We start from the raw sequence: 14,897 nt of genomic DNA, 5'->3' as shown, positions 1-14,897 counted from the left end.
CTGCTTCTTGATCTCCTCGGACTCCAGTATTGATGTGCGGTATAGGCCTATGTTAGGTAAGGAACTCTCCCCGGTCAACATAATCTCATGCTCTATACCTCGACGTGGTGGTAGTCCTGTGATTTCCAAAAACAAGTCCGTATACTTGACCTTCAACCTGTCAAGATCTCCCTCCTGGCGCTTGCTCAAGGTGGACAAGCACATCCTACTCAGCTGTTCTTCATACGGCCGAATGAACAATAAAACGAACTTCTTGCCCGCGTTCACCAACCTCTTAGCCTGAGTCACTGTCACCAAGCTCGTCTCCTGTGGGAGAGATGCTGAACGAAAAATGAATTGCTCGCCATCCTTGTTGAACGTGTACTTTTGGGCTCGCCGATCATATACTGCGTATCTATCCCACAAATAAGGATTGCCCAAAATAACTTGGCAAACATCCAACGGAACCACGTCGCATGTGACCTCGTCAATATACGACTCGTGGAGTGCAAATCTGAATGAACACTGGTTCACCACACTCAATCCCGCCTCCTTCTGAATCCACCCTAATGGATAGGGCTTTGGATGCTTCACCGTCTTCAATCCCAGCTTCTGTACTAATGCCTCAGATATCAGATTTTTCTGACTCCCTGGATCTACAATAGCATCCACTAAGCTGGTCTTGACCTGCAATTTCAGAACAAAGAGCTGCTCCCTCGGGTCGTCATCTTCTTTGGTGGCCTGCTTCCCCGCCATAAGGTTGAGACTGCTATTGGGTTCGGTCATCCCGGGAACCTCCTTCGGACCCTGTGCTATCACGTACGCCTTCTTCTCCTCCTTCTTCTTCAATCCTTTTGGCTTCAGATGAGGATACTTATCCCAGCAACGATCAGCCACATGTCCTGTCTGCTTGCAGTGATTGCATGTCAATCCTGCTTTCCCCGAGTCAACCTTCTTCTTCTCATCCTTAGACTGAGAGCCACCCGTCTTGCTCCCCGATGGTTTGGAATCCCCCTTTGTCTCATTGCCCTTCTTCTGCCTGCCCTCAATGGCAATGGCCTTCACGCTCGCCTCTGCGATTGTCTCCACTGAAAACAGCTTCATCTCCTTCCGGATGTAATCATTCAGACCCGCCATGTACTTCATGAAGATGGGGTACTCGGACGTTGCGATGTTTAGGACCATCGCCTGTTGCTGGAACTCCGTTGTGTACTCTTGAACGGTCTGATTAAATTTTTGGCGCAAACCATACCACTTGTACCAACGCTCCTCAAGGAACCCCACTGGATAAAACTGTTTCCGAAGTAGCTCCTTGAACTTGTTCCACGACGCCGCTTTCTTCTCCTGTTTGTAATAGGATTTCCACTACGTCAACGCGTGCCCTGAAAGCTTCAATGTCGCGAACACTATTTTCTCCTTGGACGAATATCCATAGAGAGTGAAGTACATCTCCATGCGTTCGATCCAATCATCAAGCTTCTCCACATTGATACTCCCATCATAAACAGGAATCTCAACCTTGAAGTCAATCTTCAGATTCTGGTAATGATTCTTACCCCCTTGATGTCCAGCAGTCTTGACAATCTCAGTCTCCCCCTCTGAATCAGCTTTCTCGCTCTCCTCATCGGATTCGAAGAGTCCCTTCTTACCCTTCGAAGAAGATTCCTCCTTTTTGTCTCCTCCGTTGATGAGGCCCACGAGTTGGGTAAGAGTCGTCCCGATCGTCTCAATCTGCTTCTCCATGGCATCAAGTCTTGTTGAATTATCTGCTTCAGATATCTTCTCCTTCCTTAATTTCTGGACCCCCTCCGAGGAATTAAGGATCTCGCCAAGCTTCTTGTACTATGAGCGAGTAAGGATCATACACAGTTCCCCCCTTCAGAGGATCTAGTGCTCTGATACCAACTTGATACGAGTCGCCGTGCGAGCACTCTTGATCGCAGAATTATCAAGAGTGGGTAAAGAAGAAAACGACTGAAGAACACAAGAGTTATAATTAGGGCGAAGGAAAATACCTTCTCTAGATTATGAGAATCAATTGGATTTACAAAATCTCTCTCTCACAATCTCTCTAGATCAAAGAACAACCTCCCTGATCTCTTTTCTGATTACAATTTCAGTCCTTAACCCTAGAGGAGTCGTGTTTCTATTTATACTAAACAGAAATCCCAACTGGAGCAGGAAACAGACCCAGGCCCAGAACCGCTACGCGGTCGACCGCAGTGCCCAAGGCGGTCGACCGGTCAGAACGACGAAAAACTGGAAAATCGATTACAGTGTTTCCGGTCGACCGCAGCGCCATCATCGATCGACCGCTCTCAGTCCCGAGACATAGTCTGGGCCTGTGCACTAAGCGGTCGACCGCCGTGACCAAGCCGGTCGACCGGACAGAGTCCAGTTGCAAATCCTGTAGTTTTGTCGAATCCTTTGACTTCGTCGCCTCCAATGGCCTCGTCTACGACTCCTCTACTCTATTCTCAAGATACCATGAGAATCATCTATTCTCAAGCTCCCATGAGGATCGCTAAGCTCCCGAAGAGAAGATATACCCGTATCAGCTACGAATCTCTGTCACCGTCTTCGGCGGTTCCCAATCAAGCACTGCTGTAACCTTAGCTGGGTCTATTGATACTCTCTCTGCTGATGATGTGGCCGAGAAATCTGACCTCTGAAAGCCAAAACCCGTACTTGCTGAACTTGGCGTATAACTGGTGCTCCCGTAGGGTCCGTAAAGTTAATCGGAGATGCTGCTCATGATCTTCCTCCGATCTTGAATAAATAAGGATGTCGTCGATGAAATCAATCACGAAGTGATCTAAGAAGGGACGGAAAACCCGGTTCATCAAGTTCATGAATACAGCGGGTGCATTGGTCAGTCCGAATGGCATGACCAAGAACTCAAAAGATCCATATCGCGTGAGGAAAGTGGTCTTGGGGATATCCATCTCTCGAACCCGCAACTGATGATAACTAGAACGAAGATCAATCTTCGAGAAGAACTGTGCTCCCTACAACTAGTCGAACAAGTCATCAATCCTAGGTAGTGGATACCTATTCCGGATAATGACCTTGTTCAACTCCCGATAATCTATACACAATCTCATACTGCCGTCCTTCTTCTTCACGAATGTTGGCCTTCTTGTTTTGATGATGTTTAACAAACAATTTACCACTAATATTGTTTGTCTAGTATTTGTGTTTTCTTATTTATTATAGACAAACAACGTAGTTGGAGGATGGATGAGATTGAGCCTACACGATCATATCAAGAGGAGGTTGGCGAAATTATGGAGTGAAGCATCGTACAATTCAAGTTCAAGATCCAAGTTTAGCTTCATCCGCAACGTGTACCAAGTTGAGCTCAATGAAGATCAAGATCAAGCTTGGGTAATTTAGTTTAGGATTTATATTATGTGTGTTAAGTACGTTAAGCTCAATATCTATACACACACATTTATTGGTTTCTTCGTATATATATAGTTATATATATATATATATATATATATATATATACATAAGTTTTGGTTTCTATGCATACATATAGTTTTATACATTTATATACATGCATGGTTTTGGGTTTTCATGTTTATAATATGAAATCACATATTTCATATTTACTATTGTGTTTGCAAAATGATGATATTTTTCATTTGGGAAGTCATTTTTGGAAACCAGTCATTGTAGCATGTTTATTATCATGTCTACAATCATTCCCTAAAGTTTTACATTTTTTAGAATTTATTTGATATTTTTAAACAGGGTTTTAAAATCAGAAAAACAGTTTTTAAAATCAGATTTTCATATATCAGTTCTCGGTCGACCGCACCGGTCGACCGGACCTATGTTATTTAGTCAGTGGGCAGCAGAGAGTTTGTCGGTCGACCGATGCGGTCGATCGAGAGCTCGAATCGGTCGACCGCACCGGTTGACCGAATAAGTCTTTGTCTATTTTCTGAGTTTGGGATCTGAATCGCGATCGACCGCAAATATTTTTGGTCGACCGCCGCGGTGTCAGATCAATCCCAACGGCTATTTTTAGAGCCATTGCAGAAGTTTTTTCCTTGGTCTTTTTCTTGGCTTTCTCTCTCCTTTGGGGTTTCATATATATACCCCATTACCTCAGATTCTAGAAGAGTGCAAGAGAATGGTTTAAAAGATTTTAACAAGAGTTTAAGCTTGTTTTAAGCTTGTTTAAGGGTTTGGTTTAAAGCTGTTTTGGTTTTCACAAGTGGAGGAGATTATCTTCTTGTTTAGGCTTCAATCTCCATCTCTCCATCTTGTCTTCTATTGAGAAGTTTTCTAAACTCTACTCTAGCTTTTATTTATAATTATTTGTTGATTATCATTTCTATTAAAGCTAGTTTTATATTGAGTTTAGATTTGATTTTATCTCATTATTACACACACCCACTTGAACTTATTGTATTTGCATTCATAATATAGTTGGGTTGGTGAGAGTTGTAACTTTGAGTGTGAGCTTTCATTGTGTTCTCATCCATAGTTGAGAACAATCAATTATTGTAATTGTGCTTATCGTGAGATACACTTTGTAATACACTTGTACACCGAGAGAAGTGTGTGGCGAGAGTCGGGGATCGTCCCAAGAGGAGTGGCGTCGGTTGATGAACCTAGGAAGAGGTTGTAACCGAGCACTTGAGGGAGACACGTCTAGTTCAACACTTAGTGGGTGTAAAGTGGGATTACAATAGTGTGTTATTGTGAAGTTTTCGGTTAGCTAGAAAACCGAGTGTGAGGTGTAAACGTTATTCGGGTGAACGTAGAAAACCCGATTGTGATAGTGGATTTCTCCCCGGGAGTGGGGAGCGGAGACGTAGGACGGAAGGTCCGAACTCTGTGATCATATCTTGTGTTTGAGTGTGCTTTGGCGTTTATTTATACTTGTGTTTATATTTCTTGTCGCCATTGTCATTAGCTCATTATTTATATGATCCACTATCTAGCTCATATAGTTTACCCCTTGTGTTAGTTTATATATCCTTGCATATATATATTCATCATATAGGATATATCTCATTGTTCATATTGCTTATCCTAGCTTACATAGTTGTTATACTTCATACTTGCTAGGATAACCTGTTTATTAGTTTTTTATTGGCATATAATCAGATTAGATTAGCATAAGACCCTAATCACCCCCCTCTAGGGTCTAACAACGAAGAGGACCGGTGCGCCCCATGGGGAATGACTCCGACGAATAAATCATTGAGCTAACAACTCGTTCAACTGGGTCTGAAGCTCCCTCATCTCAGCTGGTGCCATGCGATAGGGTGCGCGGGATATCGGGGCTGTGCCCGGATGCAGCTCAATACAAAACTCAACCTCTCTCACAGGAGGTAACCCAGGTATGTCCTAAAAGACATCCTGATAATCCGAGACAACTCTAGTCTCCAATAAATCAGAACTCTGATCCCGTCGCATCACCTCATCGATGAACGCCAGAAACGACTCGGCAAAGCGATTGCCCTGAGAAGTGGCCACAATCATCTCGGACCTATCGGACGTTCGTAATCCGACTGTCTTCGCAAAACAGTCAATACTAATATGGTAGGACGACAACCAATCCATACCAAGGATGACATCAAACTCGGACATATGCAAAACTATCAGATCGACTATGAACTCGGACTCGTCTAAACTGATAATACACCTCCTACAAACGCTCTCCAGAAGCGATACCTCTCCTAGAGGGGTGGAAACTGATAAAGGGGTGTCTAACGAATGAGCTAACGAATGAGTCTAACCATGAAAACATACGAAATGAAAGAATGCGAAGCTCCTAAATCGAAAAGAATACGGGCGGGAAAGGAATTCACAAAGAACGTACCCTCCACAACTGCACCGCTGGCACCATGATTACAAGGAACCACTGCATATACTCTGCCTGGTGCTGAAGACTGCTCTACCGCTGGTGCTGGAAAATATGGGACAATCTGCCCCTGGGGGGCCTCCTGGACTGCTCGAACCTGCCCCTATGGCCTCTGCGCTGCTGGAGGTGCCTCAAGCCTGACCTGCTGACCCTGACCTCGACCCTGCTATCGCGGCTACTGCTGGTTCGGACCCCTACCCTGCTGAGCTCCTGCTGGTGCACTATGACACTCTGATGTCTTGTGTCCCACCTTGCGACAGTTAAAGCATACCCCCTGAAACTTGCGCTGATGATGTGCCCTCTGATCCTGCTGGGGTCCCCTCTTATGAGGGCCCTGCTACTGCTACTGATGTCCTGACAAGGGCCTCTTGTTCTTCCCCTTATCTCCAATCTGTCCTGTCTTAGTCTTTCCCTTCTTGTCCTTCCGAAACATAGCTGTCCCATTCTCCTGTGAGGTGGCGGGCTCAGCTACCTCCCAGACTGAATAGAACCTCCTCGAGACGAGGTATCGGCGAAGATTAGGGTGAAGCCCTGCTAGGAACATCTGAGCCTGACGCTCTCCTGTCTGCCACATCCCTGTGAAATGTAGCAACTCCATGAACTTGCTCTCAAACTCTGCAACTGACATGTCCCCCTGAGTCAAATGGGACAACTCAAATTCCTTTCCAGTCCGTGCTGCAGAAGAAACATACTGTGCATCAAAGAAGTAAACAAAATCCTCCCAAGTGAGGATCATCCGCTGCTCTAATGGAAACTGGAATCGGTACCATCTCCCGATATCCCCCTTCAGACTATATGATGCCAGACTTTGCTTCTGAACTGAGTCTACATTGAGTATGTTGTTTGTGGAAAATTTGATGTAAAAAGACAATGAAAGAAAAATTGACTTGTATTCTCTCAAAATCAAGTACAATTTGGATTCCGATTACAAAAGAGAGGAGAATGAATTTGACTCTCCCCTTTGTTTAAAACTGGGTTCTTCACGGTGGCGATGGAGTGCCTCCCTCGAGTGCTCGCGTCGAGTTTGCTCTCCGTTGACGATCCGAACGTCTTGATTCACTGGAACGTGGTCTTCTCCTCACGATTTGACGTTGTGGAGGACTTGCAAAGCAAGTTTGAAACTCTGGACGAGTTGATAACTCAGATCGAGTTTAGAAACTCAGAACGAGTGTAAACTCTGTAACAGAGTTGATTTGAACCGAAAATCGGTTAATAAGCCAGGGATGAAAGCTCTAAGGAATGCTCCAGAGATTGAACGAAGACCCCCCTTTTCTGATCTCCAGATCCGAGAAATCCCCAAGATCCGAAGATGATCTGCTCAAGAGGTTGCTGATCTCTCCTTTTGCGATCTGTTTTTGATGCAAAAAGCCGATCCTTTAACTCAATTGAGTTTCTGGTATTTATAGGGGATTAAGGGTGGTAACTACCCCCTTAATCTGCTCCTAAGTGGGGCGGAAATCCCTCAAATCATGGGGGGAAAACGGTTCTTGGAACTGTTCGGTTCGTGTTTGAACGAGTCAAACGCCGAAAATGGCGTTCTGGGCCCGAACTCTGCGTTTTAGAATAAAAACGCAGAGTTAGGCCTATGTTGGGTGGCTGAACGCATAGGCCGCGATGCGTTGTAACTCTGAAACGCAGAGTTAGGACACAGAGATGAACTCTGCGTTTTAGACCTGAGACGCAGAGTTGGAACACAGAGATGAACTCTGCGCTTTAGACCTGAGACGCAGAGTTAGAACACAGAGATAAACTCTGCGTTTTGGACCTGAGACGCAGAGTTGGGTTCCGCATGGACTCTGCGCTTTAAGTCCACGAACTCTGTGTTTTGACTCTGGAACGTAGCCACGGCCTCTGCGTTTCGAGTTTGGAACGCAGCTACGACCTCTGCGTTTTGAGTTTGGAACGCAGCCACGACCTCTGCGTTTCGAGTTTGGAACGCAGCCACGACCTCTGCGTTTTGAATCTCAAATGCGGTCACGACCTCTGCGTTTTGAGTTTAGAACGCGGGCATGACCTTTGCGTTTCGAATCTTGGATGCAGAGGTGAGTCTCAGGCGGGCTCGGTGAGCTTCAGGCTAAGTCCAATGTTCAGACGAAGTCCAGCCTTGCAGACGGACTTCAGAACATAACTTGCTGCGAAGAACATGTCATAACTTTCAAACAGTAAGTCGGAATTGGACAAATTATATATGAAAATCGGCTATCTCGACGAGACGGAGCCGACCAAACCAAACCCATTGGGTTTGGTTTGCTCCGTCAGTTTTGCCAAATTCCTTACGGTTTGAGAGATATCTGTGTTTTAATATGAAGTGACCGTCAATTTGTAGTCTCTTTCGCTAGAGCGTTGCAAAGATCGTCACCTTGTAACCTTCGTCTTGGCTCCTTGAAAATATGAGAGTCATCAGATTGTAACTCCCGATGTTGATTGTGAAGGCTGTTGAATTAGAGCTTTCATTAGTTGTTGTAAAGGTCGTCAGATTGTAACATTCTACGTGAAAATCTTCAAATTATAGCCTTCTGGAAGTCGTCAGGTTGTAACTTCCATCATTGGTGTCTGATGGGGATAAACTATCTGTAGTGATTTTTAGACAGCCTACATATGTCTAGGACATTACTCACATCCTCCTTCCACTTGTGGGCTACAAGTGGGTCTGAAGAGCCCTGGAACTCCGGTGCTCTCATCTTCTGGTACCTCTCTACCAAGCAGAGCCAAGCCTCCTGCTCCATGGCTCTATCCGGTACCGCCGGTGGAATAGCTGTAGGTGCTACCTCTGGGTCTCTCTCTCTGATTGGGACGGCTGGTATTCCCTGTGGTGGAACTACTGAAGGTGGTAGTGCTGTTCGGTTGGCGGCGATATGACTCGGGCCACAAGCTCCTCATGCGCTGCCATCCTAGCTACGATAGGAGCCATGAGATTCAATGAGGTACTGGGGAGCCTGCTGCGGTCAGGTGGTGCCTGCTCCTGCTCGGTGGAGCCTGCTGTGGCTAGGTGGAGCCTGCTGGGGCTCTGCCTGAGCGGCTCTGCGAGTACGGGGTCTGCCACGTCCTGCCATTTCTCTCTGATCATAAGAAAATAAAAGTTCATGAGTCAAAGTAGACATATATACATACATAATGTATCACAATACGATTTTCACACCATATAGTATTCACACATATACTTTAAACAAAAATAGTTTTCATAATAAAAAAAATTTCTCAAAGTTTTGAGATATACGTATATACCGTCCTCACTCATACTAGGAAATCCTTAGCGGACTCTATACCTGAATCCTAAGAAACTCTAACCTAGCTCCACGACTCGACACAGGATGATCCTAAGGATACTGGAACTAGAGCTTTGATACCAACTGTGACGCCCCTGGGTTCACACAAGGCTGCAGTCCGAGATGAAACCAGGAATGTCAAACCTGCCATACACCACACCGTGCAATAACATGTTTTACCATCACAATTACTACCTCTCTAGTGGAATCAACAACAGGTGTAGGTACAAAGCAAGTAAAAGATTTTACAACAAGTACATAATGAAATGATAGATCTCGGATTAATACATCTCATTAATCAAATCAGCTGGAATACATAGTCAATGTATGAAATGAATAATAACAGTCTGGAGATCTCAACATGTCTCAAAATACAAAACATATGATACATGAAATAAGGCACACAACCTTTACAACTCTAGAATATAAATCTCTCAAGTCTAAAAATGTCTCAAGTGGAGTACAAAATGAAATACATCTAATAAGAGGATAAACGGGCGCTAAAAAAAAATCGCCCTCAACCTGCGACTCTCCGGGCTCCGGGCTCGTTACCTAAAAGGGGGAGGGACAACGAGCGTCAAAGCGCTAGCGAGCAACATCACAACCAACCCCAAGAGATAGGGCTCATTGTATATGAAAATACAGTTAATACATAAAAATATAGAATCATTTATACTAACAATAGTAGGTTTTAGTACTTAGAAAATTATAACACGAGCATAGGTACGTCGAGCGAAATAATCTAAACAAGGAAACCCTCATGTATATACCGTGTATCTCAAATTGTAAATCCCTAAATACTAAACCCGAGGTTTAACCTAAGGAACAATAAAGAAAAGAATACAAACTCATCTCTACCGATACAATTTAAACATGTCAAAGCTACACTAAGTGTCATGTCCAGCCTAGGTAGCTATCATGTCCCAGCCTCATATAATATGTCGTGTTCCAAACTCGGTTAAGCAACATACTCAAGGTTTAGTAATTATCCAACATAAGACTGTAATGGATTATTGTCCAACACGAGGACTTTAATGGATTATAGTCCAACACGAGGACTTTAATGGATTATAGTCCAACATGAGAACTTTAATGGATTATAGTCCAACACGAGGATTGTGTATATGAACCATGGAATACTAATAGTAAAGGTATACATATTCTACTCTTGTACATGCCTCGCTGTACAGCTCTAAACTTGTATCAAAAAAGTCATCTTACATGTGTAAATGAAATCATAAATACTGCAATTTAATACCCGATAAACAAGGCAACTTCTCATGTTCAAAAATGATAAATAATACCCTCGATTATATATGAACACTGTATGAAAGTACATGTCATCAAGTGTTTGCATTGCTCCGAAAAAACTGATTTGGTTTATCCCACTACGTTGCAGAATTTCCAGAAACTATAAAGTGCTATACTTTATCAATAAGGTGCTATACTAACGCCATAAAATGCTATACTTTGACATAAGGTGCTATACTTTATCAATAAAATGTTATAAATTTCTATAAAGAGTTATACTTTTCCTAAAGCTGGAAAATTGAGCGACGACCTCTCGTCGAGGTGAATAATTGATCAAACAACACATCTTACACGTCATCAAGTGTTTGCATTGCTTCGAAAAAAAATTATTTGGTTTATCCCACTACGTTGCGAAATTTTCAGAAACCATAAAGTGCTATACTTTATCAATAAGGTGTTATACTATTCTAATAAAGTGATATACTTTGTCATAAGGTGCTATATTTTATCAATAATGTGCTATACATTTCTATAAAGAGCTATACTTTTCCTAAAGCTAGAAAATTGAGCGACGACCTCTCGTCGAGATGAATAATTGATCAAACAACATATCTTACACGTCATCAAGTGTTTGCATTGCTCCGAAAAAATCTGATTTGGTTTATCCCACTATGTTACAGAATTTTTAGAATCCGTAAAGTTCTATACTTTATCAATAAGGTGCTATACTAACACCATAAAGTGCTATATTTTACCATAAGGTGCTATACTTTATTAATAGTGTTTATCCCCCGTATCTGTTTTCCGTCGCTAAAAGTGTATTTAGCGACGGCCAATCCGTTGCTAAATATTTCCAATATTTTTTAAAAAATAATTTGAAAATTGAAAATACCTGTACAATAATATAATAAATTTAAAACCATGTTCAATCAGCAATATAATATTCATTCTCACGCATATATAACACATATAATTTAATTAAAATATCCCAACATAATAAACGTTGTTTATACAATACACACCATGATAAATATTGTTTATACAACACACTCATTCATTGTTTTCAAAGGTAAAAAAACAAATCAGTCCTCCTGATCATCATCATCCTCATCATCAGCTCCACCTTGTCTAGAAGTACCGGCCTGTAAATATAAATCAAACGTTAACAATATGGCATGACATTCAAGTATAGCAATAAGAGAGAGTATCATGGCATATTCTTATGTATTATACGCACGTACGCACAATTTTTACAACAACGCATGCACACCCTAACCCCGCAAGGAAAGCTACTCCTATCTAATAGCAAGATAGTGAGAGGTCTTAGCCCAATACGCGTACATGCACATACGCGTACACGCACAATACGCGTACACGCATAGTTTTCTCACCATACGTGCATGTACGCGTACATGCTCATACGCGTACATGCACATACGCGTATATGCACGCACGCACGCACACGTACACGCGTGCACGCATGCACACACGCATACACGCATGCACGCATACACGCGTGCACGCATACACGCGTGCACGCATGCACGCGTGCGTACACGTAACCAACCATACGCATGCACGCATACCCTCCCCCTACATCACCACCACCACCAGATCCCCGCTCCTTCCCCTCCCCCACCATGACCAAACCACCCACCAAGAGATCACATAACTAACCATACGCACACACACACCACAACAACACAACCACAACCAACTAACCAATTCACCAACCAATACTACCATCACTATGCACGCACGCACCATCAACACCACCATCACATAAAAATATTATATGTATATATTTTGGGCTTTGTGTTAGGGTTAGAGTTAGGGTTTGTATGTAAAAGTGTGTATCGATGTGTATGATATCATTTAGTCACATGGCATATTTATAACTAAGTAAGAATTAAATATAATTAATTCATTTAATTAAAAAAAGTAAAGTATATATATTACCCGATCTGCCATAAATCGTCTCCTATATGCCTCCTGAGCCTTCTGAGACTGAGTCGACATGAACTGTGTGAACTCTAATTCTTGCTACTCCCGACGCCTCCGTTCTTCCTCAGCAATCCGCTGATATGTTGTTTGCTACGACTGTCAATCTTCAATCGCTTTCATCCGCTGCTCCATCGAGTCTTGATATGAACTGCTTCCTGGTGTTCCTGGTGGTGCTGCAGACTCGTAGGTGCTACTAGACTCGTGCGGCCTCTGCTCGGATCCTCTCCACTAGTATCTATTCTTCCTACTCGGTCTAATGATCGTCTCAATGATGGTGTCCTCCTCTCTACTTAGCCGGACCAGAGTGCTAGAACCGACCTGAGACTGAGATATTTGCTCCTGTACCTTGGCATGTAATTTCTCCTGGGATATATCAAAACAACCCGGGCAAGTCAACTTTTTAATGATGCATTGTTATGAAATTGAATATACAAATGAACTGCTACTTACAGCCAGATCCTGGTTCTTCACCTTCTTCTCTTCATCAGTGTAATTCGGGCTCCAAGAAGTCAGAATACGATTTGCAAAATGTCTGAGATCTCCCCTTCCCTATTTTATTCAAATATATTATTAACCCATAACACGTAAAGTATACTCAAATTTACAATTTATAAGCTAATATATTATATACCTCAAGCTCCAATTGATGATAATGCTAGCTAAAGGATATGGAGCCCCCGTGATGCTCGTAACTGCGGGGAGCGTTACGGTTCCTCCTTGCTATTTCAGCTTGAGCCTAGAAAACAATGTCAAATCAGGAAAATATAGAAATTCAGCATATAAAATGAAAAAATGTACGGCAATAATACCTGGATTTCAGCCGTGTCCCTGTAATCACAAAGTGCAAAAAATTCTACTCCATCTACGCGCTCGTCAAGATGCCAGAAGCGCTCCCAATCGTTTGTTATTCGAACGAAATACTTTTTCTTCACCTCAGCTCGCCACCTCTTGAACGATAGATTGATTTGCTTGAAGCAGTAAGTCCAGGCACAGATGTTATCGTCAAGGAAGAAAAATCGCTTCAGCATATAAAAAAAAGAGATACAAATCAGTGTATTAAACATAATAATAAACTAATAACTCCAAATGATGAAAATCCAAATAAATGACTCACACATATATATCTCCAACAAGCCACCAACGCATCAATTCGTTATGATTTTCACATCAAAAAATATTAAAGAAATCATGTCTCCTGGCTAAAGCAGCGAGAAAATTATTGAAAGCATTGGCAAATGCCCCGACAGGCACTCCGTGCTCCCATCGGATCACAGCCCTCCGATGAATATTAGGGATGAGGTTCTGTGGCCTGGTAGCACTGCGGCCGTGCCTAGGAGGTCGCCCGGTACCTACGAAACAATGAAAATTGGGTGGCATATAAATCAATCCATATCGATAATAAAAAGTAAAATAATAACCGATAAACTATAAAAATCTATTCACACCTTTCAGTTCGATGCATCTACGCCTTGCTTGTTCGTACCTACGCTGCGCGATAGGTCGCAAAGCATGATAAGATTACTAATCCCCCTTCAATTCACCTTGGCCGGGTCGTGGACTCGTTGATCTGGAATAGAATCTGGTGGTAGTGGCACAGCTTCTACAGCTACACTATACGGCTCATATCTCCGCTCCTCCAATACATCTACACGCAGCGGCGGCGGCGACGGTATCTCAACATGCTGTGTAGGATCAGCCTGTGCCTCTGCATCATGTGAAGCATCTCCGCTGCCTGTGTCCTGTGGCGGCGAGTCATGTGTAGCATCTTTACATTTTGTGTAGGAAATGTTAAAAAATAATGTTAGGCTCACATTAATAGTTTATAGAAATGTACAGATATAACAAATAAATAAAAATACCTGACGTAGAGGCATGTGCGTCGCCTCTAGAATGTCTATCAAAAAGTCTCTCAAGCGCTTTCTTATGTAGTCCTTTTGTCATCTATACTTTGAAAATATAACGAGCATCCAACAAAAGCATATAATGTAAATAATTAATAAATAACACATGGTAACCAGTCAAACGGATAATGTAAAGGTAATACTATAATACATGACACAAACTGGCACATGATAACCAGTCAAACAGATAATATAAAGGCAATACTATAATACATGACACAAACTGATACATGATAACCAGTCAAACAGATAATATAAAAGCAATACTATAATACATGACACAAACTGATACATTATTATGACGATGTTGAGGCTCTACTCTGCGACCGTGTGCGGTTAGCCTGAGACCGTGTGCGTGCCGACAAAAGGACTGTTCTTATAGTTTTATCGATGCTGCGGACTGGTTTTTTACCTTTATGCCTTGGCTCACATATAATCGAAGGTATATCAGGGTGTGCTAGTGCAATTTCATCCATCAGATTATTATTTTGTGTCAAGGAAAACTCAGCAACTGTTTTGTCGGCCAAGATAACCTCCTCATCGTGATCTTCATCAGACACAACTTCATGAATGTAGGCTCTAGGCGGATTCTTAAGGACAACCCATTTG

At 42.7% G+C, this 14,897-nt stretch overlaps 2 long non-coding RNA genes across 2 annotated transcripts; both read right to left on the bottom strand.

Annotated features, from left to right (window-relative positions):
* LOC109832447 lies at positions 11,341 to 13,057 on the bottom strand. The gene is made up of 4 exons (XR_002244775.1): positions 13,019 to 13,057; positions 12,838 to 12,936; positions 12,343 to 12,750; positions 11,341 to 11,525 (listed from the first exon to the last, which is right to left on the bottom strand). It is a non-coding gene; the product is annotated as an uncharacterized LOC109832447 (long non-coding RNA).
* On the bottom strand, positions 13,090 to 14,461 carry LOC109832446. Its single transcript, XR_002244774.1, has 5 exons — positions 14,247 to 14,461; positions 13,833 to 14,152; positions 13,502 to 13,736; positions 13,197 to 13,406; positions 13,090 to 13,123 (listed from the first exon to the last, which is right to left on the bottom strand). It is a non-coding gene; the product is annotated as an uncharacterized LOC109832446 (long non-coding RNA).

This window comes from Asparagus officinalis, chromosome 3 (assembly GCF_001876935.1).
Source record: "Asparagus officinalis chromosome 3, Aspof.V1, whole genome shotgun sequence".
Taxonomy (NCBI): Eukaryota; Viridiplantae; Streptophyta; class Magnoliopsida; order Asparagales; family Asparagaceae; genus Asparagus; species Asparagus officinalis.
The sequence above is the reverse complement of the archived record's forward strand: the minus strand, read 5'-3'. Positions and strand labels throughout refer to the sequence as shown.